Source organism: Stenella coeruleoalba (genome assembly GCF_951394435.1).
Source record: "Stenella coeruleoalba genome assembly, chromosome: 11".
NCBI classification, from domain to species: Eukaryota; Metazoa; Chordata; class Mammalia; order Artiodactyla; family Delphinidae; genus Stenella; species Stenella coeruleoalba.
This window is the reverse complement of record NC_137157.1, coordinates 78,914,273-78,936,036: the sequence shown is the minus strand read 5'-3', so window position 1 is coordinate 78,936,036 and position 21,764 is coordinate 78,914,273. Positions and strand designations below refer to the sequence as shown.

The window sequence follows — 21,764 nt, the reverse complement described above, 5'->3', positions numbered from 1 at the left end:
GGGATTGCTGGGTCATATGGTAGTTCTATTTTTAGTTTTTTTTTTTTTTTTTTTTTGTGGTACGCAGGCCTCTCACTGTTGTGGCCTCTCCCGCCACGGAGCACAGACTCTGGATGCGCAGGCTCAGCGGCCACAGCTCACGGGCCCAGCCGCTCCGCGGTATGTGGGATCCTCCCGGACCGGGGCGCGAACCCGTATCCCCTGCATCGGCAGGCGGACTCAACCACTGCGCCACCAGGGAAGCCCTTTTTTTAGTTTTTTAAGGAACCTCCATGCTCTTCTCCATAGCGGCTGTATCAATTTACATTCCCATCAGCAGTGCAAGAGGGTTCCCTTTTCTCCATACGGTCTCCAGCATTTAATGTTTGTAGACTTTGATGATGGCCATTCTCACCGGTGTGAGGTGATACCTCATTGCGGTTTTGATTTGCACTTCTCTAATAATTAGTGATATTGAGCATCTTTTCATGTGCCTCTTAGCCATCTGTATGTCATCCTTGGAGAAATGTCTATTTAGGTCTTTAGCCCATTTTTGGATTGGGTTGTTTGTTTTCTTGATATTGAGCTGCATGAGCTGTTTGTATATTTTGGAGATTAGTCCTTTGTCAGTTGCTTCATTTACAAATATTTTCTCCCATTCTGAGGGTTGTCTTTTTGTCTTGCTTTCCTTTGCAGTGCAAAAGCTTTTAAGTTGCATTAGGTCCCATTTGTTTATTTCTATTTGTATTCTAATTAGGAGGTGGGTCAAAAAAGATCTTGCTGCGATTAATGTCAAAGAGTGTTCAAACTATGTTGTCCTCTAAGAGTTTTATAGTGCCTGGCCTTACATTTAGGTCTTTAATCCATTTTGAGTTTATTTTTGTGTATGGTTTTAGGGAGTGTTCTAATTTCATTCTTGTAGCTGTCCACTTTTCCCAGCACCACTTACTGAAGAGGCTGTCTTTGCTCCATTGTATATTTTGGCCTCTGTTGTCATAGATTAAGTGACTGTAGGTGTGTGGTTTTATCTCTGGGCTTTCTATTCTGTTCCACTGATCTATATTTCTGTTTTTGTGCTGGTACCATACTGTCTTGATTACTGTAGCCCTGTAAGTAGTCTAAAGTCAGGGAGCCTGATTTCTCCAGCTCCGTTTTTTTTTTTTTTTTTCTCAAGATTGCTTTTGCTATTCGAGGTCTTTTGTGTTTCTCTACAAATTGTAAAATTTTTTGTTCTAGTTCTGTGAAAAATGCCATTGGTAATTTGATAGGGATTGCATTGAACCTGTAGATTGCTTTGGGTATAGTGATATTCACAATATTGATTCTTCCAATCCAGGAGCATGGTATGTCTCTCCATCTGTTTCTGTCATCTTTGATTTCTTTCATCAGTGTTTTATAGTTTTCTGAGTACAGTTCTTTTGCCTCCTTAGGAGGGTTTATTTTTTGTTCTTTTTGTTGCAATGGTAAATGGGATTTTTTCCTTAATTTCTCTTTCTGATCTTTTGTTGTTAGTGTATAGGAAAGCAAGAGACTTCTGTGAATTAATTTTGTATCCTGCAACCTTACCAAATTCATTGATTAGTTCTAGTAGTGTTCTGGTGGCATCTTTAGGATTTTCTATGTATAGTATCATATCATCAGCAAACAGTGACAGTTTTACTTCTTTTTTTCCAATTTGGATTCCTTTTATTTCTTTTTCTTCCCTCATTGCTGTGGCTAGGACTTCCAAAACTATGTTGAGTAATAGTGGCAAGAGTGGATATCCTTGTCTTGCTCTTGATCTTAGAGGAAATGCTTTCAGTTTTTCACCATTGAGAATGAAGTTTGCTGTGGGTTTGTTGTATATGACCTTTATTATGTTGAGGTAGGTTCCTTCTGTGCCCACTTTCTGGAGAGTTTTTATCATAAATAGGTGTTGAATTTTGTCAAAAGCTTTTTCTGCATCTATTGAGGTGATCATATGTTTTTTATTCTTCAGTTTGTTAATGTGGTGTATCACAGTGATTGATTTAACTATATTGAAGAATCCTTGCATTCCTTGGGATAAATCTCACTTGATCTTGGTGTCCTTTTAATGTGTTGTTGGATTCGGTTTGCTAGTATTTTGCTGAGGATTTTTGCATCTATGTTCATCAGTGGGATTGGCCTGTAATTTTCTTTTTTTGTGATATCTTTGTCTGGTTTTGGTATCAGGGTGATGGGGGCCTCATAGAATAAGTTTGGGAGTGTTCCTCCCTCTGCAATTTTTTGAGAGTTTGAGAAGGATGGGTGTTAGCTCTTCTCTAAGTATTTGATAGAATTCACCTGTGAAGGTATCTGATCCTGAACTTTTGCTTTTTGGAAGATTTTTAATCATAGTTTCAATTTCATTACTTGTGATTTGTCTGTTCATGTTTTCTATTTCTTCCTGGTTCAGTCTTGGAAGGTGATACTATGTCCATTTCTTTCAGGTTGTCCATTTTACTGGCACGTAGTTGCATGTACTAGTCTCTTATGATTCTTTGTATTTCTGCATTGTGAGTTGTAACTTCTCCATTTCATTTCTAATTTTATTGATTTGAGTCCTCTCCCTTTTTTTCTTGAGTCTAGCTAAAGGTTTATCAATTTGGTTTATCTACTCAAAGAGCCAGCTTTTAGTATTATTGATCTTTGCTATTGTTCTTTTCGTTTCTATTTCATTTCTTTCTGCTCTGATCTTTATGATTTCTTTCCTTTACTAACTTTGGGTTTTGTTTGTTCTTCTTTCTCTAGTTGCAAGGTTAGATTGTTTATTTGAGATTTTTCTTGTTTCTTGAGGTAGGATTGTACTGCTGTAAACTTCCCTCTTAGAACGGCTTTTGCTGCATCCCATAGGCTTTGGGTCGTCGTGTTTTCATTGTCATTTGTTTCTCAGTATATTTTGGTTTCCTCTGATTTTTTCAGTGGTCCCTTGGTTATTTAGTAGCATGTGTCTAGTCTCCATGTGCTTGTGTTTTTTTACAGTTTTTTTTTTCCTGTAATTGATTTCTAATCTCATATCATTGTGGTTGGAAAAGATGCTTAATATGATTTTAATTTTCTTAAACCTACAGAGGCTTGATTTGTGACCCAAGATATGATGTATCCTGGAGAATGTTCCATGTGCATTTGAGAAGAAAGTGTATTCTGCTGCTTTCAGATGGAATGTCCTGTAAATATCAATTAAATCTATCTGGTCTAATGTATCATTTAAGGCTTGTGTTTTCTTATTAATTTTCTGTCTGGATGATCTATCCATTGGTGCAAGTGGAGTGTTAATGTGCCCCAGTATTATTGTGTTACTATCGATTTCTACTTTTACGAGTGTTAGCACTTGCTTTATGTATTGAGGTGCTCCTGTGTTGGGTGCATGAATATTTACAGTTGCTGTATCTTCTTTTCGGATTGATCCCTTGATCATTATGTAGTGACCTTCCTTGTCTCTTATGACAGACTTTATTTTAAAATCTATTTTTTCTGATATGAGTATTGCTACTCCAGCTTTCTTATGATTTCCATTTGTATGGGATATATTTTTCCATACCCTCACTTTAGATCCGTATGTGTCCTTATGTCTGAAGTGGGTTTCTTGTAGGTAACATACATATGGGTCTTGTTTTTGTATCCATTCAGCTAGTCTGTGCCTTTTGGTTGGAGTATTTAATCCATTTACCTTTAAGTTAATTATCGATATGTATGTTCCTATTACCATTTTCTTAATTGTTTTGGGTTCATTTTTGTAGATCTTTTTCTTCTCCTGTGTTTCCTGCCTAGAGATGTCCTTTTAGCGTTTGTTGCAAAGCTGGTCTGGTGGTGCTGAATTTTCTTGGCTTTTGCTTGTCTGTAAAGCCTTTGATTTCTCCATTGATTCTGAATGAGATCATTGCTGGGTATAGTAATCTTGGTTGTAGGATTTTCTCTTTAATCACTTTAAATATAGCCTGCCACTCCCTTCTGGCCTGCAGAATTTCTGCTGAAAGATCAGCTGATAACCTTATGGGCATTTCCTTGTATGTCATTTGTTGCTTTTCTCTTGCTGCATTTTTAAATACTTTTTCCTTGTATTTAAGTTTTTTTGTTTTTTTTTCACAGTACGCGGGCCTCTCACTGTTGTGGGCTCTCCTGTTGCGGAGCACAGGCTCTGGATGCGCAGGCTCAGCGTCCATGGCTCACAGGCCCAGCCCCTCCGCAGCATGTGGGATCTTCCCGGACCGGGGCATGAACCCGTGTCCCCTGCATTGGCACATGGACCCTCAACCACTGCGCCACCAGAGAAGCCCTGTATTTAAGTTTTGTTTGTGTTTAATATGTGCCTTGGAGTGTTTCCCCTTGGGTTTATCCTGATGGGACTCTCTGCGCTTCCTGGACTTGATTGACTATTTCATTTAACATGTTAGGGAAGTTTTTGACTATAGTCTCTTCAAATGTTTTCTCAGACCCTTTTTATTTCTCTTCTTATTCTGGGACCCCTATAATTTGAATGTCAGTGCATTTAACATTGTCCCAGAGGCCTCTGAGAGTGTCCTCAATTCTTTTCATTCTTTTTTCTTTATTTTGCTCCATGGCAGTTATTTGCACCATTCTGTCTTCCAGCTCACTTATCTGTTCTTCTGCCTCAGTTATTCTGCTACTGATTCCTCCTAGTGTATTTTTAATTTCAGTTATTGTTGTGTTCATCACAGTTTGTTTTTTAGTTCTTCAAGGTCCTTGTTAAACATTTCTTGTATTTTCTGCATTCTATTTCTGAGATTTCGGGTCCTCTTTACTATCATTACTCTGAATTCTTTTTCAAGTAGATTACCTATTTCTTACTCATTTATTTCATCTTGTGTGTTTTTACCTTGCGCACTCATGGGAACATATTTCTCTGTCTTTTCATTTTGTCTAACTTACTGTGTTTGAGGTTTCCTTTCCACAGGCTGAAGGCTCATAGTTCCTCTTGCTTTTGGTGTCTGCCCCCAGTGGGTGAGGTTAGTCCAGTGGCTTGTGTAGGCTTCCTGGTGGGTGGGACTGGTGCCTGTGTTCTGGTGGGTGGAGCTGTATCTTTTCCCTCTGATGGGCAGGGCCGCGTCAGGTGGTATGTTTTGGGGTGTCTGTGGGCTTTATGACTTTAGGTAGTCTATCTGCGGATGGGTGGGTTTGTGGTCCTGTCTTGCTTGTCGTTTGGCATGTGGCATTCAGCACTGGAGCCTGCAGACAGTTGGGTGGAGCTGGGTCTTGGAGTTGAGACAGAGACCTCCAGGACAGGTCTTGCTGATGAATATTCCCTAGGGTCAGGAATTCTTTGGCATTCCAGCATCCTGGACTTGGCGCTCCCATCCCAGAGGCTCAGGCCCAATTCCTGGGCTGGGACCCAAGGCCCCCCACACACCACAGGGCTTCACTGTCCTTGAATTTCTTGATTTCCACAATTTCATGCGTTTACTGCCTTAACTCTGCCTCCTCTATCCACATTCCTTTGACACCTGGTAGGGCTGTCTTTCCTTTCTCTTTTAATTCTGAAAGGGATTTTCCCTATGAAGAGGCATTCACACTAATGTCTTACCTTGTGTCTGCATTTAAGTACTATTTCATAGGCTCCTTCACCTCCACCCCCAATGATCTCAGATTTATTCATCACATTACCAATGTTAGGAATCTTGATGAAGAGAAACTCCTCTTTTGATGCAAGTCACAGAGCATGGCATCAAAAAAGAACTTCTAAGAAAATTGTGCAGTAAGTAGAACAAAAAATGTCTGAAGTAAGAAATTCTCATGGGTTGGCAGGAACTTTCACATACTTGTCCTAATGTGAAGTATTAAACGATTCCCCCACCTAGTTCCCTACCTGCAGCCGGGGACCCCATAGCTTCTGAGGGTGCCTTTGCCACTTTCCGTCTTTAAATTTTTGTATTTATTCCCATGTTTATCATTTCTGGCACTCCTGATTCCTTTTGTGCAGATCTAAATTCCAATCTAGTTTCATTTTTCGAGTCTCTGAAGAATTTTCTTTAACATTTCTTTTAGTGCTGGGCTGCTAGCAAAGAATTCTCTGAGCTTTTGTTTGTCTTGGAAAATGTCTTGTTTTCCCCTTCAGTTTTTCATGATATTTTCTCTGGGCAAAGAATTGTATGCTGCCATATATTTTTTTCCTTTCAGTACTTTAAAAATATTTACCAATTGTCTTTTGGCTTACCTGGTTTCTGACAAGAAGTCTGCTTTTATTCTTATTTTAGTTCTTTTGTATGCAATGTGTCCCCTTTTTTGGCTTGTTTAAAAAATTTTCTCTTTTCTTAGTTTTTCACAAAAGAATATGATGTGCATTGCTATGATTTCTTTATGTTTGTTCTGCTTAGCTGTTGTTTAGATCTCTGGATCTCTGGGTTTATAGTTTTCATGAAATGTAGAAAATTTTCAGCTATATTTCTTCATATATTTTGTTCCACACCCTTTCTTTTCTGAACCTCCAATTACACATGTTTTAGACTACTTGATATTATTCCAGTTTTTCTCAGTATTCTTTCTTTTTCTACTTCATTTTGAATAATTACTGATGTAATTTTTAAACTTCATGATCTTGTCTTCTGTAGTGTTTAATCTGCTGTTAATCTCATCCTCTGTATTTTTTGTTTTATAAGTTCTCCTCTGGAAGTTCCATTTGAGTTTTTTTTACATCTTCCATGTTCCTTATAACCATGATCATTTTTTCTTCTAGTTTCTTAAACATATGAAACATATTTATAACAGCTGTTCTCATGTCTTTGCTTATTGCATCATCTTGTTAATTTCTGTTTTTAATTGAGTGATTTTTTTCTTGGTTATAGGTCCTATTTTCCTAATCTTTTTGTATACCTGTTAGTTTTTGATTGGATTAAGACATTTTGAATTTTATCTTGTTGATTGCTGAATTTTGTTGTATTATTTCAAATAGTGCTGTATTTTGTTCTGGCTCTAAGTTATATTACGTGGATTCAGTTGGATTATTTTGAGGCACATTTTAAGATTTGTTAGTGTGGGTCCAAAAAAGCCTTTTGTTGTGTCTAATTTAGCCTCATTGCTTAGGAGATGCCCTCCAGAGGATTCACCTGAATGCTCTATGTATTAAGAGGTTTATCCACTCTGACTGATAGGAATACAAACTATTGCCAGCTTGCGTGAGCTCCAGATGTTCTGCTTACTTTTGTTTTTCTTTTTCTATCATTGTGTAGTTTTCTCTCATGTGTGTAGAGGTTAGTACTCCGCCCAAGACTTGAGCAGACCTTTCATCTCTAGAGTTCTTATTTGGTGTAGTTCTCTCTTCTCAAGTTCTTGGCCCTGGAAATTCTAGCTACCTTATAAACTTTTAACTCTGTCTTCTCAACTCAGTGAGAGGCTTGGGTTTCCCCGCCATATATTCCGGCTTGTAAACTGACAACAGTTTGTAAACTGGTCATTTGTAATGCTTACCTTGTTTGTTTCCTTTCTCTCAGGAGTTATAACTCTCTGCTGTCTGTTATCCACTATCTAAAAGCAATTGTTTCATATATTTTTTTCAGTTTTGTAGTTCTTTTAGTTGGGACATTAAATGTGGTCTGTCTCCATTTTGATTGAAAGTAGAATGCTGTCTGTATACTTTGCGGATATAGTTTAAACTTTTCTCCAAACTTTATCATACTTCTACTTTGAAGTAACCATAGTACAGAAATAATAGATACTCCAGTGGTGTGTGGTAGTAAAGATGTTTGTGAGTAAACTTCTGGTGATATTTAGAAAATTTTTTTTTTTGTTTTCATTCTTTTTATTTTTCTTTGCGGTACGCAGGCCTCTCACTGTTGTGGCCTCTCTCCCATTGCGGAGCACAGGCTCCGGACGCGCAGGCTCAGCAGCCATGGCTCACGGACCCAGCCGCTCCACGACACGTGGGATCTTTTTGGACCGGGGCACGAACCCATGTCCCCTGGATCGGCAGGCGGACTCTCAACAACTGCGACACCACGGAAGCCCCTCATTTATTCTCTTTATCTTTTATTCTGTGTTACATTTTATAAGTATAACAAAGTATAAAGTATACTTTGTTATTTACTGTGAAAAGTAAAGTTTTTCCTTTTAACCTGTCATTAAATCTTTGGGTAGAATTTACACACCAGGAATATGCACCATATTTTTTGGTCATTTCCTATATCTTAGACATATCACTTCCTACTCTTAGTAAACCTTAAGAAACCAGACATTTCTCATTTCTGCATCCATAATAGATCATTTTACTCAATAGCTATTTAGAAAACACCCAGTTATTTTACTATAATGTTTAGGATTTTGGTGTACAAATTTTATGTTGTTTGTTTAATTAGACATCCTCAGTATAGTTATAGGATTTCCCTGTTCATTTTCTTTTTCTTTTTTTTTTTTTTTGCGGTACGTGGGCCTCTCACTGTTGTAGCCTCTCCCGTTGCAGAGCACAGGCTCTGGATGCGCAGGCTCAGCGGCCATGGCTCACGGGCCCAGCTGCTCTGTGGCATGCGGGATCTTCCCGGACTGGGGCACGAACCCGTGTCCCTTGCATTAGCAGGCGGACTCTCAACCACTGCGCCACCAGGGAAGCCCTTCCCTGTTCATTTTCTGAAATGAGTCAGATCTAATCTTTCTTCAGATATGTTTTCTCTCTGACTAGGTAACAATCCCAGGGCTTTCCATCCTTGGTATTATTACCTTTCTCATTGTCTTCAAACTATACTAAGATAGCTACAATTGTACTTGGATGGCTTCAATGCTTTGGTCTTTTTAGGATTCATGCATGTGGTACCAAATACCACCAGTGACATCATTTCTAAAGCATGAGGGCTATAGATATACACAATTTAAAATTGTTTCTTTTGGAAACTCATCTATTTTTCCATTCTTTCTTTATTTCTTCTGGAAATTATATGTGTTCTTCAATATGCAGGCTTTGACAAACTGAGTTTTGCCAGCCTATCCAAGGGAAAAGTCAGCACCTTACATAGAGCCAAAGTAGAGGAGGAAAAAATCCCCAATTTTTATGGCATTGTATCAGGAAATTGAAAGCACTGTGAAGAATATGTGTGCAGATATATGTAAACTTGTAGCTCTTGCATTGCTGCCTGTTTTTTTTTTTTTTTGCGGTACACGGGCCTCTCACTGTTGTGGCCTCTCCCGTTGTGGAGCACAGGCTCCGGACGTGCAGGCTCAGTGGCCATGGCTCACGGGCCCAGCCGCTCCGCGGCATGTGGGATCTTCCCGGACCGGGGCACGAACCCGTGTCCCCTGCATCGGCAGGCAGACTCTCAACCACTGCGCCACCAGGGAAGCCCTGCTGCCTGGTTTTTATTGTGTTCTCTTTATGTCCTTTACAAACTATATAATATAGGCCATGGCAAGTCCCCCTTTTTTTCCTACTTATTTAAAGGTGTGGATGAATTTTTAGTGATGTTGAGGGTCAAGATTAACTTTCTGTTTTCTGTTAATATATGTAGTACCTATCTGATACTTCTGTACATAAGTGGAGTTTTTATGTAGTCTTTGCATTTTACCCTAGGCGGTGCTTTGTTCTAGACTGTGTTTGGCTCTGGTTTCATTTGGCTTCCTTTTTCTGGACCTCATACCTATTTAATGTACCCAGCTTAGCTTCTAGGGTTCCAGTGCAGCTGTATGCAACCCACATAGTTTGCCTGTCTCCTGAGCAATATCCCTTCCTCCATATTTATTCCTTCCTCTTTTGAAATGTACCTCTCTGGTATACTATTTCACTAGGGTATTATTACATAATTGGATAAATTGAGTGTTCCTCACATATTAATGCTATTGCTACTGATAGTAGAGAGTGGTGCTTCCAGGAGATTTTAATTTATGTGTCATTAATATTATAATGTTAAGTACTTTGAGATTTGTTTTACTTTATTCTATTTTATTTTATTTTGAGGAGTTTTTAAGCTTTATATAAATTCTTACTGTGAGGAAACAAAAAATGTCTTCTTAAAACAAGGAAGTGGTGTCTTAAAACTGTTAGGCTCTCCTTGGAGAAAGTTATTTCTCTTGAAACTCAGGCCAGTGCAGGTATGTTTGCACTGTTTTCTTGGTAGGTCCAGATCAGGTGTTTTCATGGATGTTCTGCTTGTCCTAGAAAGAGAGGCTAAAGTTGAGTCTTCTCACTTGGGGAGTGCTTAAATGCTCTTCTACAAATCAGTGACCAGAATCATTTCATTTTGTGCCCATGTGGTTTCTGTGGGTGATTTGTTGTTTTAAAAACTGTTTCAAAGAAGTGCATTTTTTTTTTCCTGGCAGTCATGTGTATCCTGTGTAAGTGTTTTTCATTATTAATAATTTTGAGAAGAACCAACTCCGAGTCATAATGCAGTTGGCTTAAGTCATGGGGTTTTATCAAGTCATCCCGTATGATTTTTGTCTGGTTTGCCAAGATTCATTAATTTGAAGTTCCCAAAGGACAGGGTAATGGTTTCCTCTCCTGTTTCTCACTGTCATCAACCTGTTTTTGGAAATTATTTCTATCAATTTTATCTAAATAATAGTCTTTAAAAGAAATTCATGAGATATTTAATTTCTTTTAGGTCTATATGTTGGTTTTACTTTTGGGGATTATTTCCCCCCTATTTCCTATTCTATATAGAATTCCTATTTCTGATTATGACTTGAATTCCAGCTTTCTCATTGTGCTTTAATTTTCATCTTCTTCGTTTAGGGTTAGTGGTTAGATATCGTCTTTAATTGAATTTCAAAGTGGTTACGTTTTTGTCGTTTTCCATTCCCTGTCCAACAGTGACGGTTTGCTTCTGTAGGTGTACTGAAACCTTTCAATAGTGAATTTGGGTTTAAAGAGAAGTTAAACGGAATTTTTGAGTTATTTCAAAATTGTAACATCATGCTATTTGCATTGCTGGCAGTGGTGGAGATTTTCGTAAAAGTGAAGTTTTATAGGAAAAGCTTCATGTCATTGGCTTGTATGTAGCCTTGGAAGGCATCCTGAGTATTTGGCTAGTGCAGATTTACAACTTTAAATAGTCTGCATAAGTATTCTAGTTAACAAGTGAATATTATTTATAATTAGGAATTAACTAGAAAGAAGATTTGGAGATGACCTGAACTTTCTACTTTAACAGAAGGGAAAACTGAAACCGACATAGATTAGGTGACCATCTGTGATAACGCTGTAATTTAGTGGAAGAGTTAGGGCTAGAGCCCAGGACTCTTAGTGCTCTTTCTACTACCTTAGGATCTCTTAACATCTTATCTCCAACAAAATAACAATTTTGAAGAGTAAAATGAAATCAAGTCCCTGGTTTTAAAATACCCAAACACATTTTATTTTTCTGATATAAATTTGAGTGATAAGATAAATTTACAAATTTACAAATTTACAAATTTATACCACATTCTTCCTCTTGACCTATAAAGCAGTACTGACTGTCTCTGAGGTTGTCACTTGGTTATTTGAAGAAGGAAATTATTTGGCCATTATTTTATTGAAGTGTATTTTCATCGTATTAAAGGAAATTTAAAAACTTCCCCAAAGGTAGGAAATTATGAAATAAGAACCTCCTGTATTGGCTAACTGTTGATTGCGTGTTTAGCATTATTCCTCTCCTATCTACCTTTCTAACAGAACCTGTTTGCTCAGGTATCCAACCCTCCTTCACTTGACTCAGAGAAAGGAATCTTCCTTCACTTGACTCAGAGAAAGGAGTCTTCATTCCGAGTTCCAGAATTGATTCTAGTAAGTCTAAGTGAAACATGGTACTTCCCTTCCTTTGCTAGTGATAGGTTCAAAGATGAGAAGATCACAGTCTCAAACTATTTTGCTTTTACTTCCAGCCTGTGGATGAAGTTACACATAGGAGGTCAGGTCCAAGGGAATTACAGAGAGTTTCTGAAGCTCTGACTTGTAGTGTTTAGAGCCTGCTCTACCCATACTTCTTGTCATATGAGATAATGGTTATGCATTTCCTTATTGCTTAAGCCAGTTTCCTTTTGGAATTTTCTGTTACTTCCAGATTAAAGTATGCTATCTGATGCATCTCCTAGTACTTTTCACTGTGAAAGAAGATTCAATAAGAATTATGTTTTGGTGACTAAACTGATATGAATTCAGGGAAAAAGGAACACTTACAATAGAATTGAAACTAGGAGAATCTTTTAAGAGATTTTTGACTGAGAAAATCATAAAATTGTGGCTCATAAGCAAGATAAAGCACTGTTTTTTTACCTTTCATTCTTGCATCTCCACTGAACTTTTCTTTTACCCGTGACCTTCTATATCCAGTGGTTTTATTCATTCCTTATCTTCTTTGACCTCTATTATATTATACCTGTTTTTATTCTTGTACACTTTTTTTCTTATGACTTTTAGGGTATCATTCTATCTTTCTATATGATCATTCCTTTTAAATTTCTTTTGCCGATTTATTTTCCTCTATGTATCTCTTGAATAGTAATGGTTTTCTTCTTGGCCTGATTTTAAAGAAAAACTTCATTATTTAGAATAGACTTAGAGAAAAATTGTGAAGATAATACAGAGAGTTCTCATATACTCCATACTCAGTTTTTCCTATTATGAATAACTTACACCATTAATGCTACATTTGTTAAAATTAACGAACCAGTGTTCATACATAATTGTTAACTGAAGTCCACACTTTATTCAGATTTTTGTAGTTTTTGTCTACTGTCCTTTTTCTATTCCAGATTTTCATAAAGGATACTGAGGCAGGAGATAGATGGGCACCAGGCTGAATAGCTGGAATCCGTCCCCTGTGGACAAATACTCAAAGATAAGAGCAAGAGCAAGGAGGAGCTGAGTCCTGCTTGGATAAAAGATAAAGAGACCACATATGGCTCATCCTTGAAAGAGACCACATATGGCTCATCCTTGCGGTCAAGGAGACCTCCCCAGCTCTACATGCGCAGGAAGTCTCCTTGGGGGCCAAGGGTGGGGGGTGCCACCCCATAATAGGTGGTGTCAACCTCCTCACAGGCCTCTGCACTGGAATTCATCTTGGCAAAAAGATGCGCACACATGTCAGGGAGGGCCCTAAGACAGGTCAGATGTGGAAAAGAAATGAGATAATTGACCAAAGGTAAACAAAGACCGGGAAGAACCCTCACATATAAGTGATTTGAATCGCCTTTCTGGTGCACTCCTCTTCATTAGGGAGGATGCCCACACCCTTTCTCTCCCGGTGTGTATCTCTACCTTGCTTCTGTCTTAAATAAACAAACAGTTTCTCTGTGTGCTTTCCCACTTGTTGTGCTGTGTCTTTAATAATAAACTTTGTACCTATTTTTACAGTTTTTGCTTCCTTGAGAAATTCATTTTTCAATGGGGACAAGAGCCAGGGCAACTTTGCTTCTAGCCTCTAGCTCCTGGTGGACTGGTGGCTAGGATTCCTGGTTTTCACTCAGGCTACCCAGGTTCAGTTCCTGGGGAGGGAACTAAGATCTTGTTTCAAGCCACTGCTCGCTGCTGTCTTCTTGAGATCAATACCATATTACATTTAGTGGTCATGTGTCCTTAGGTTCCTCTTATGCTGTTTCATTTTTTTTAAACTATACTTCTTTTTGATGACCATGACAGCTTGTTTTTAGAAGCACTGGTCACATATTTTGTAGATTGTCCCTCAGTCGAGGTTGTGGTTTTTCTCATGTTTAGAATAGGGTTATGGGTTTTGGGGATAAAGACTACAGAGGTAAAGTGCCATTTTTGTCATGATATGTCAAGGGTACATACTGTCATCATGAGTTATTGTTGATATTGACTTGGATCATCTGGCTGAGGTGGTTTTTGTCAGGCTTCTCTGTTTTAAAGTTATTCTTATTTTTCCTCCTTTCTGTATTGTACTCTCCAGAAGGAAGTCACTATCTGCAGCCTATACTTAAGGGGTGAGGAGTTCCACCTCCTGAGGGTACAGTATCTATATAAATGATTTGGAATTCTTCAGAAAGGAAAATTAATCAATTTCCCGCTACTTACATATTTATTTATTTAATATCAGTATGGACTCATGGATATTTTCTACTTTGCTTGGCCTAATATTTTAACTGCTCTATGTATATTGATAATTTCTAAATATACTTATTCTAGCCAGTCTTCCCACCTGTCTTTAGAAAGAACTCTTTCTTGTTAACTTCCTATTGGACCTTTTCCCTTTGCTTTTTTTATTGAAACCTCAAACTAAATGTGTCCATATTGCCTAAGCTCAACCTAATCATTTATACCTCATCTCATTTTCTGCCTCATTTCTTCCACCCAAACTTACTTTTCCACCTGCTTGCTCAAGCTAGAAACCAGTGAAGTCCTTTAGTTTTTTTCCCTTATTCCCACTGCCTCGGTAGCTCTCATTTAGATTATATTTGTCTGTTGCATTTCCCTAAGACTACCCTATCCTACTTCTATACCATTATCCACATTGCCTCGTAACTGTTTTTCTAAAATACATATATCACTTATTCAAACACCTTCATATTACACATCCCTTCTCAGAATTCTTCAGTAAATTTTGTTTCTGACACTAATGTAACTGTGATTTTAGTCCAATTACTTGGTCTGTCTCTAGCTTAAGTTTCCTTATTTAAACAGTGTAGATAATGATAGGGATCTTGTGAGAATTGAAACTACTAGAGTGTCTGAAGAGTTTAGGTGTCTGTCTGGAACAAAACAGAACACTCTAAGGTAGTTATTTTTATTATTCTGTGGCTCTTTCCAAACTCCTTGGTACGACCCTTTATATTTTGGCTCCTAGCCACTTATCCAGCAGCTTCATTTGTGGATGTTCTCTCACCATAGGCCACTTATCATCCTCAAATTGCACCTTATTTGTTGTATTTTGGGTTTGTTGTACTGTGTACTTTCTGTACGTGTCCCTTCTCACATGTTCTTTGTTAGGAATGCCCTCATCTTTCTTGCATAACAGGAAAAATGACTTTTACTTATCCCTCAGTATTTAACTTAAATATTCCCACCTATGCAATTAATCACCACATTCCTCTGTTGTCACTGGACCATGTATATAGAGATGTATACTATATAAATGTTTGCACGTGTGTCTTTCTGGTCTGTTAAATTGTGATCTCCAAGGGGACAAGGACTAAACTTATTATATCTCTAGGACTTGGTATCACTAAGTTAACATTTGATACATAGACTACCTCACAAGTGAAGAAATCATGTCTAAGTATCCTTTACTAATGGTTATCAGGCTTCTACTTGAACCTGTCTAGTAGTGGGAAATTTATAATTGGAGAGGAAGTAATTACTTTTAGACAGGTCTAAATTTTAGAAAGTTATTTTTATTTTATTTTTTTTGTGGTATGCGGGCCTCTCACTGTTGTGGCCTCTCCCGTTGCGGAGCACAGGCTCCGGACGTGCAGGCTCAGTGGCCATGGCTCATGGGCCCAGCCACTCCGCGGCATGTGGGATCTTCCCGGACCGGGGCACGAACCCGTGTCCCCTGCATTGGCAGGCGGACTCTCAACCACTGCGCCACCAGGGAAGCCCTAGAAAGTTATTTTTGATGTAGATTTGAAATCTGTTTACCTTTAGCTTTTACTTGTTCTCTGGAGCCGTAAAGAATGTGCATTCATCATTTTACAAGCATTTGAGCATCACATATGTGTTAAGTACATTTCAGAAGTCTCTTGGTTAGAAATGAAAGAAACCTGAAACATTCTAGCTTAAGAAAAACAAATTTCCTCATTAACAATAATAGTCTCCTGACTTTTTCAATTGTTCACCTCTTTTAGGTATCAGATGTACATCCAGTATGGGTATATTTATCTGTACATTGTGTATATGTATGACTATAATATATTCTGTACATTATAAAACAAAGGATAATACAAAATCCATTTTAGATGTAGTATTGCTTCTCACATTCTGATGGATCATCCTACATACCCACTAGTCCTCCTCAGTGTGGTATGTACACCCTTTTAAAGTCCTCTGATGTACATAATCAAACTGTAGTATGGGCAGGGTTGGAGCTGGTCTTCGGGATGACTGAAGAGACTCAGATGCCTCAAGGAGTTCTACTTTGTTTTCTTTTTGTCTCTCTCCTTAGTGGCTTCATTCTTTCAGACTGGCTTTTCCATGGGGATAAGACCGTGGCTGTTGGCTTTGGGCTCATTTCTTCACAGTTTTCACTTATTCAACAAATTATGAATGGAGTGTATAGTTTGTGCCAGGCACTATTCTAGGTGTTGGAGATACAGCAGTGAGTATTAAAAAGAAGGATATTAAAGTGGTGCTATGCAGAGGGTTAAAATAAGGTGATATGACAGTGATTAAGTGGCTGCTTACTAATGCCTTTGTCCACAGTGGGCGTTAAAGCTGAGACCTGAATCACAAGAAATAGCCAGCCATGCAAATATCTGGAGGAAGAGTACTCTAGGGAATAGTTCCGGCAAAATTTCTAAAGTGGGACTGAACCTGCATGCTGAGGAGTAAGTTAAGGCATCATTGGCTTTAGAACTTAGAAGATGAGGAGAGTTTTGTGATGTGTGGGATTTTCCCTTCTATTTCTAGTTGCAGATATCCTGAGGAAAGATTGATTGATCCAGCTGGAGTCAGTTTCTTATCCTTAGGAATAATTATTATGGCTGAGATATGTAGCTTGGCGTAGGTTGTCTACCCTTACGGCTAGAAGAAGCATGGAGGGAAGGGTGTGGGTTGACAAAATGATTATAGGCCTTGTGGGTCAAGAGCATTTCATTTCGTTAGCTGAGAGTTCTGTCTTAACATATTTGAAGATACCTATTGTTTCTTATCTTTGTTGACTTTTTATCAAGGCTAAACTTTTGTAGTTTTCTTTGTATCTGTTCGTTCTTTTCTGAAATGAGTATTTAACAACATGTATTGCTTTAACATTGCATGGTAGTGGTGAGGATGAAAAGTGGAAAGAGAAGATGGAAGTCTCACTGCATACAATGAAAAAATCTATTCCATTCCCTGAATAGTTCATGTGTAAAGTATATACGTAATTTGAGGACTCTCTATACTTTATTTCCTAAGGCAGGGAAATTGGCCACTGTATTTTATAAAGTATTTCTTAAGTTGAAAACTAAAGGAGTTTCCAGATGTATCTTCATAACTGAGAAAACTTTAACCCATATTGTTTCACCTTCCAAATATCCCAAGTGTTTTTTGAGTAATACTTTTGCTTATTGGTTTTTGGTAATATTGAAAACATCAATATGACAGTGAGGGTTGCATGGTTTGAATTCCGTATAGCAGCGAGGGACCATAATATTGACTCAAAGTGGTATTTATTCACTATTACGGGCAAAGCTCGGTACTAGATTCTGATGTTTCTGAAGTGATGCAGCTGCAACACATCAGCTCTCTGTGATGCTGCATGACAGTCTTAATTCTTGAAGTCACATGGAATAGGTGCCTATAAAGAAGCACAAGACTGATGTCCATTTAGAATTGAGTATGAAATATACTGTTAATAAACCATGAAATAATTATAGAATTTGATATCATGTTCATATTAAGCAATCATGGCATTATTATTCAATTTTCAGTGTTTGAGCTAGGTTAGGTTTGATTCATAACCTAAAACAGCTCTTACATTAGAGTTCCAAGGTGAGCCTTGTATGTTTGAAATACTTAATTTAGATGTTGAAGTGTTGTATATTATGAATACAGAGGCTTTAAAAAATTCCTAAGAAAAGAACTCTGTGGTGAACTATTTTGCTTTACTGTTATTACAGAATTTTAACAACGCTTTCTATGTTGCGATTTTGGGTTTTGTATATGCGGGTTGTGAGAAATAAATTAGAAATCCTGTCTCTGTGGGTTGTAATCTAGTGTGGCTTCAAACAGCAAACAAGATATTTTAGCATGTATGTGCCAGGCAAAATTTTAAATGGACTTTCCATAGGGTACTAACTTCTGAAGCCAACTGATGTAAAGTGATTTTATAGTTGCAGACAGACTCCTGTTGACATACATTTGGGTTTTTTACGTTATGGTGGGAAATCAGTAGCTGATTACACAAACAACTAACGAAACATCTCTGTACATCCTTAGTACAGCTTGTTCCTGTTCACTTGTGACAAATTGTTTGGGGAAGAGTTCTGAGATGACATGCCAAGACTTAATTAATATCCTAAGAGTCTAGTAGGGTTTTTTCTTTATATTTTTAAAATGACAAGTGTATTTCGAGATCTAGAATTTCTTGGCTTCTTTAAAGGACTTTATCTAGAAGAATTGAAATGAGTAATTTAAGGTTTTTAATTGTACTTAGAGAAGATATGTATGTTTTCTTCTTTCCTTTCTCCTAATTTATTTCAGAACTTTAGGAAAGGGACATTATAGCACCATTAGGGTGGCCAAATATAGAAAGGTCTAGGTGAATTTATTGTCTTTCAGCTTGCATTATTCTTATTTATATGAGTGGCTGGAGATGTCACATGTAATTTGAGGTCTACATCTGGTTTTATGTTAAGTGAATCTGATCCAAGCTCAGCTATCTTCAATGGTGATTTTCCCAGCTGTAAATTAGGAACTTGGCATTGAAAATCATGTGGTTTTGTGTAAGTAAAATTCAGATTGTGATGTTTTCTGTCACTTCATAATTCTAATTTTAGAGTTTTAGTTTTTAAAGCAGAATAATTCACTCCAGAAAAGTCTGCAATCTATGATTTTCCCTATATCGCCAGGAACGATGGTCAATGGTTTGAATGAAACTGAATATCTTTTATTAGAAATATGGTGGAGCCTTTTACTCATGCACTCATAGAATTGTAACCATGAATTTTCTATCTTTTATGTATAAAAATACAGGAGAGCCTTTGTATTTGCATTCTTCAATTTCTTGGAAACACAGAGATATTTCTGGAATTTTCCTGCACTGGTAATAAAAAGGAGTAGAGTAGGGAATAAACGTAGAGGACGAGCTACTTAGTGCTCTTTTGCCTTACTTTAAAAAAAAAAAAATCACCTTTCAAAATATTGGTCTGAATTGCACAGGGTTTCAATTTGAATATTGCGGGTATCATAAAGTCTTTTCTTCTAGCTGTTATCTATTGTTTAATGCCATCTAGTAGATTACAAGTGCCTTGGGGGTCGAGGTTACTATATTTTCATCTTTGTATTACCTTATAATACTTAGCTCCTCACATAATATGTTACACAGAGTAGTATAACAGGTTTGTTGAATTAAATTGGATTGACTTGAAGTAGAAGGGAGGAATTAGGCAGATGGAAAAACAGGGCTAACCTGGAGAAAGCTGAGCCTTGTAGTCTTTCTGGATATGTTGTTTTAGTTTAAGTAATCAAGGATGGTGATATCTTATTTACATTTAAAAACGTTTATGACTGACTAGTCAGAAATTGTAGTATGTCTTGGTTCTGTACCAACTAGTGATTTACCTTTCAATGAGCTGCTCTGTGTACTAATTCTGGTGGTTAAAAAATACCATTATTTTGTTTCAGGAGATAATTCTCATGAATTAAATTCTAGACTAATTTCTTCAGTCTTTCTACCCCAGCCCCAATACCTCCATTAAAAAAAATCAGTGTGTAATTTGTATATACAAATTCTTCTTGGGTTCTGACATATATGTAACTGTGTAACTATACTCTGATCAAGATACAAAACATTTTCATTTCCCCAGAAAATTCTTTAATTCCACATGTACTCTCTTTCTATACCACTCTATCCCTGTTCCCTGACCCACTACAATATGAACTGTTTGTTACTGGCTTAATTTGCCCAACGTAATGTTTTTGATTTCTTTTTGATTATTATTATGAAGTCTATTCACGTCAGTCTTTTTGTCGCATAACATAAAATTTACCATCTTTACCATTATAAAGTGTATAATTCAGTGGCATTAAGTGCAGTCACGTTGTACTACCATTACCACTACCATTCATCCTCTTTTCATCTTGTAAAACTGAAACTTCATCCTTATTTCTTAATTTAAAGAACACTTTAAAAAAGAATTTATAGTACAGGCTCCTATATCCAACTTAGTTGGCCTGGTAATCTTAAGTTTTTAAAATTTTTTTTTGGCCAAAGTGGGTAGTCATAAAGATGATCTGTACATACCTTAAAACGTAATATATATTTATAGTTCAGTCTTTTGATGTTGGGCCCACATCTTTTCTGTGAGCATAGATCTCCTGATTGGAGTTCATCATGGACTTTTTTAAATCGGATAAATGTATATGTATAGCTGATTCACTTTGTTGCAAAGCAGAAACTAACATACCATTGTAAAGCAATTATACTCCAATAAAGATGTTAGAAAAACAAAACAAAACAAAAAACTTTAAAACATTATCTTCAATTCCTAGTTTCAATTTCCTTTTAAGTGTACTGAGACAGTTAAAAATGGTCCCAGTGGTTATTGTACTGAATGTTTATAAATAGTCTTGACTCTTGACAGTATTTCTTTTTAAAGCAATTAGCCTTTATCAGTTTGTTGTAAAGTATTCAGTTTTATTCATGGGAACAATTACTTCTAGTTCTTATAGATTTTTAAAAATATTTAACCAAATTATGTAATTATATTAACAGATAAAACTGAGATTAAAAATGTACAAAAACAACTAATTATTGATAGTGTACAATTCAGCTGGTGGGAGCACAGGTTCGGGGTCATGTCCTTGTAACCTTGACACTTTCCTTCACACTGTGAGAATCAAAAGTAGTTGAGAACATTGGTTTATCTCATGATTTACTCATGAGTTAGTTAATGGAAGACAATTAAGAGAACTTTCGCAGATAGTAAGTTGATAATTTAAAAGTTTTTAAAAATTTCATCACCTTATACCTATAAATTGGCAGTCTGCTTTTTTTCTGTTGTTATGGTGAGTTTATACATGCCATAAAGTGAAATTATAGTTTTTTTTTCTGTTGTGCAGCAAACAACATCAAAATTTAATTAATTTTGTTCACTATTTTGTGGGTCAGGAATTTGGGGAGGATTTTGCTGGTTTATACTGTTCTAGTCAGGTGGTGGCTAAGTGCTGGGGTCATCTTCATTTACATATCTAGTATCGAAGCAAACTTTACTTGAAGAGTGGGAGATTCATTAGGTATTTTTCTCTTCGTGTGAGCTCTCCACATGTCTGTTTTGCGTTACCTTACAGGATGTGGTCTCAGGATAATCAAATTTCTTCTTTGGAGGGTGGCTTCCTCCAGAAAGAGTGTTCTGAAAGAAAGGAGGTGAAAGCTCTCACTTTTGTAAAGCCTAGGCCCAGAAAATGGTACAATGTCATTTCTGCCACATACTGCTGGTCAAAGCAATCAGTCACAGAGCCCATTCACGTTTAAGGGGAGGAGACATAGACTCTACTTCTCGATAGGAGGCATATCAAAGAATTTGTGGCCATTTTTAATCTGCCACAGGTTTAAATGATGTATGTAATTAATGACATTTTTACTTTAAAAAGTCGAGAATATTTCTGGTGGATGTCAACATTGAGGTCTATGTAAGAAAACATGGGTTTATATTTAACTGATTCGAATTATAAATGAAACATCTGGAAAGAGTAAAACTGATGAAGAGTAGAATGCTGGTGGCGACTTCATTATAATAATGGCTATTGTAAGGTTCTTATTTATCAATACAGCTCCTGGTCCAGCATTAGGTTTGAGTTACAGTGCCTCATAGCATTAAAAAAAGCAGAAGAAAACAGCGCTCAATAAAGTATATAGATGAATTTAAGTTTTAATCTCTTGGCAGGCTGCAAATCCCATTTGGTATCTGCGTTAACAGACATTTTAGACAACAGTGTGAGTTGGTTTTAAGAGGACTAGGTCTGAGTTTCATGTCTTAGAAGGCAGCAT

At 37.2% G+C, this 21,764-nt stretch overlaps 1 protein-coding gene across 7 annotated transcripts in view; it reads left to right on the top strand.

The window, feature by feature from the left end:
* Positions 1 to 21,764, top strand: part of CCDC91 (coiled-coil domain containing 91) — a gene marked incomplete at its 3' end in the record, with an annotated part of 371,630 nt that overhangs the window by 31,072 nt on the left and 318,794 nt on the right. For 2 of the 7 annotated variants that reach the window (XM_079937347.1, XM_079937345.1), the window contains exon 1: positions 2,925 to 3,148. The exons of 2 other annotated variants lie outside the window; for them this stretch is intronic. Of the gene's footprint in view, positions 1 to 2,921; positions 3,149 to 21,764 lie in introns of those variants that run through there. 3 more of the 7 variants (XM_079937344.1, XM_079937339.1, XM_079937343.1) reach the window with 3 other exon arrangements.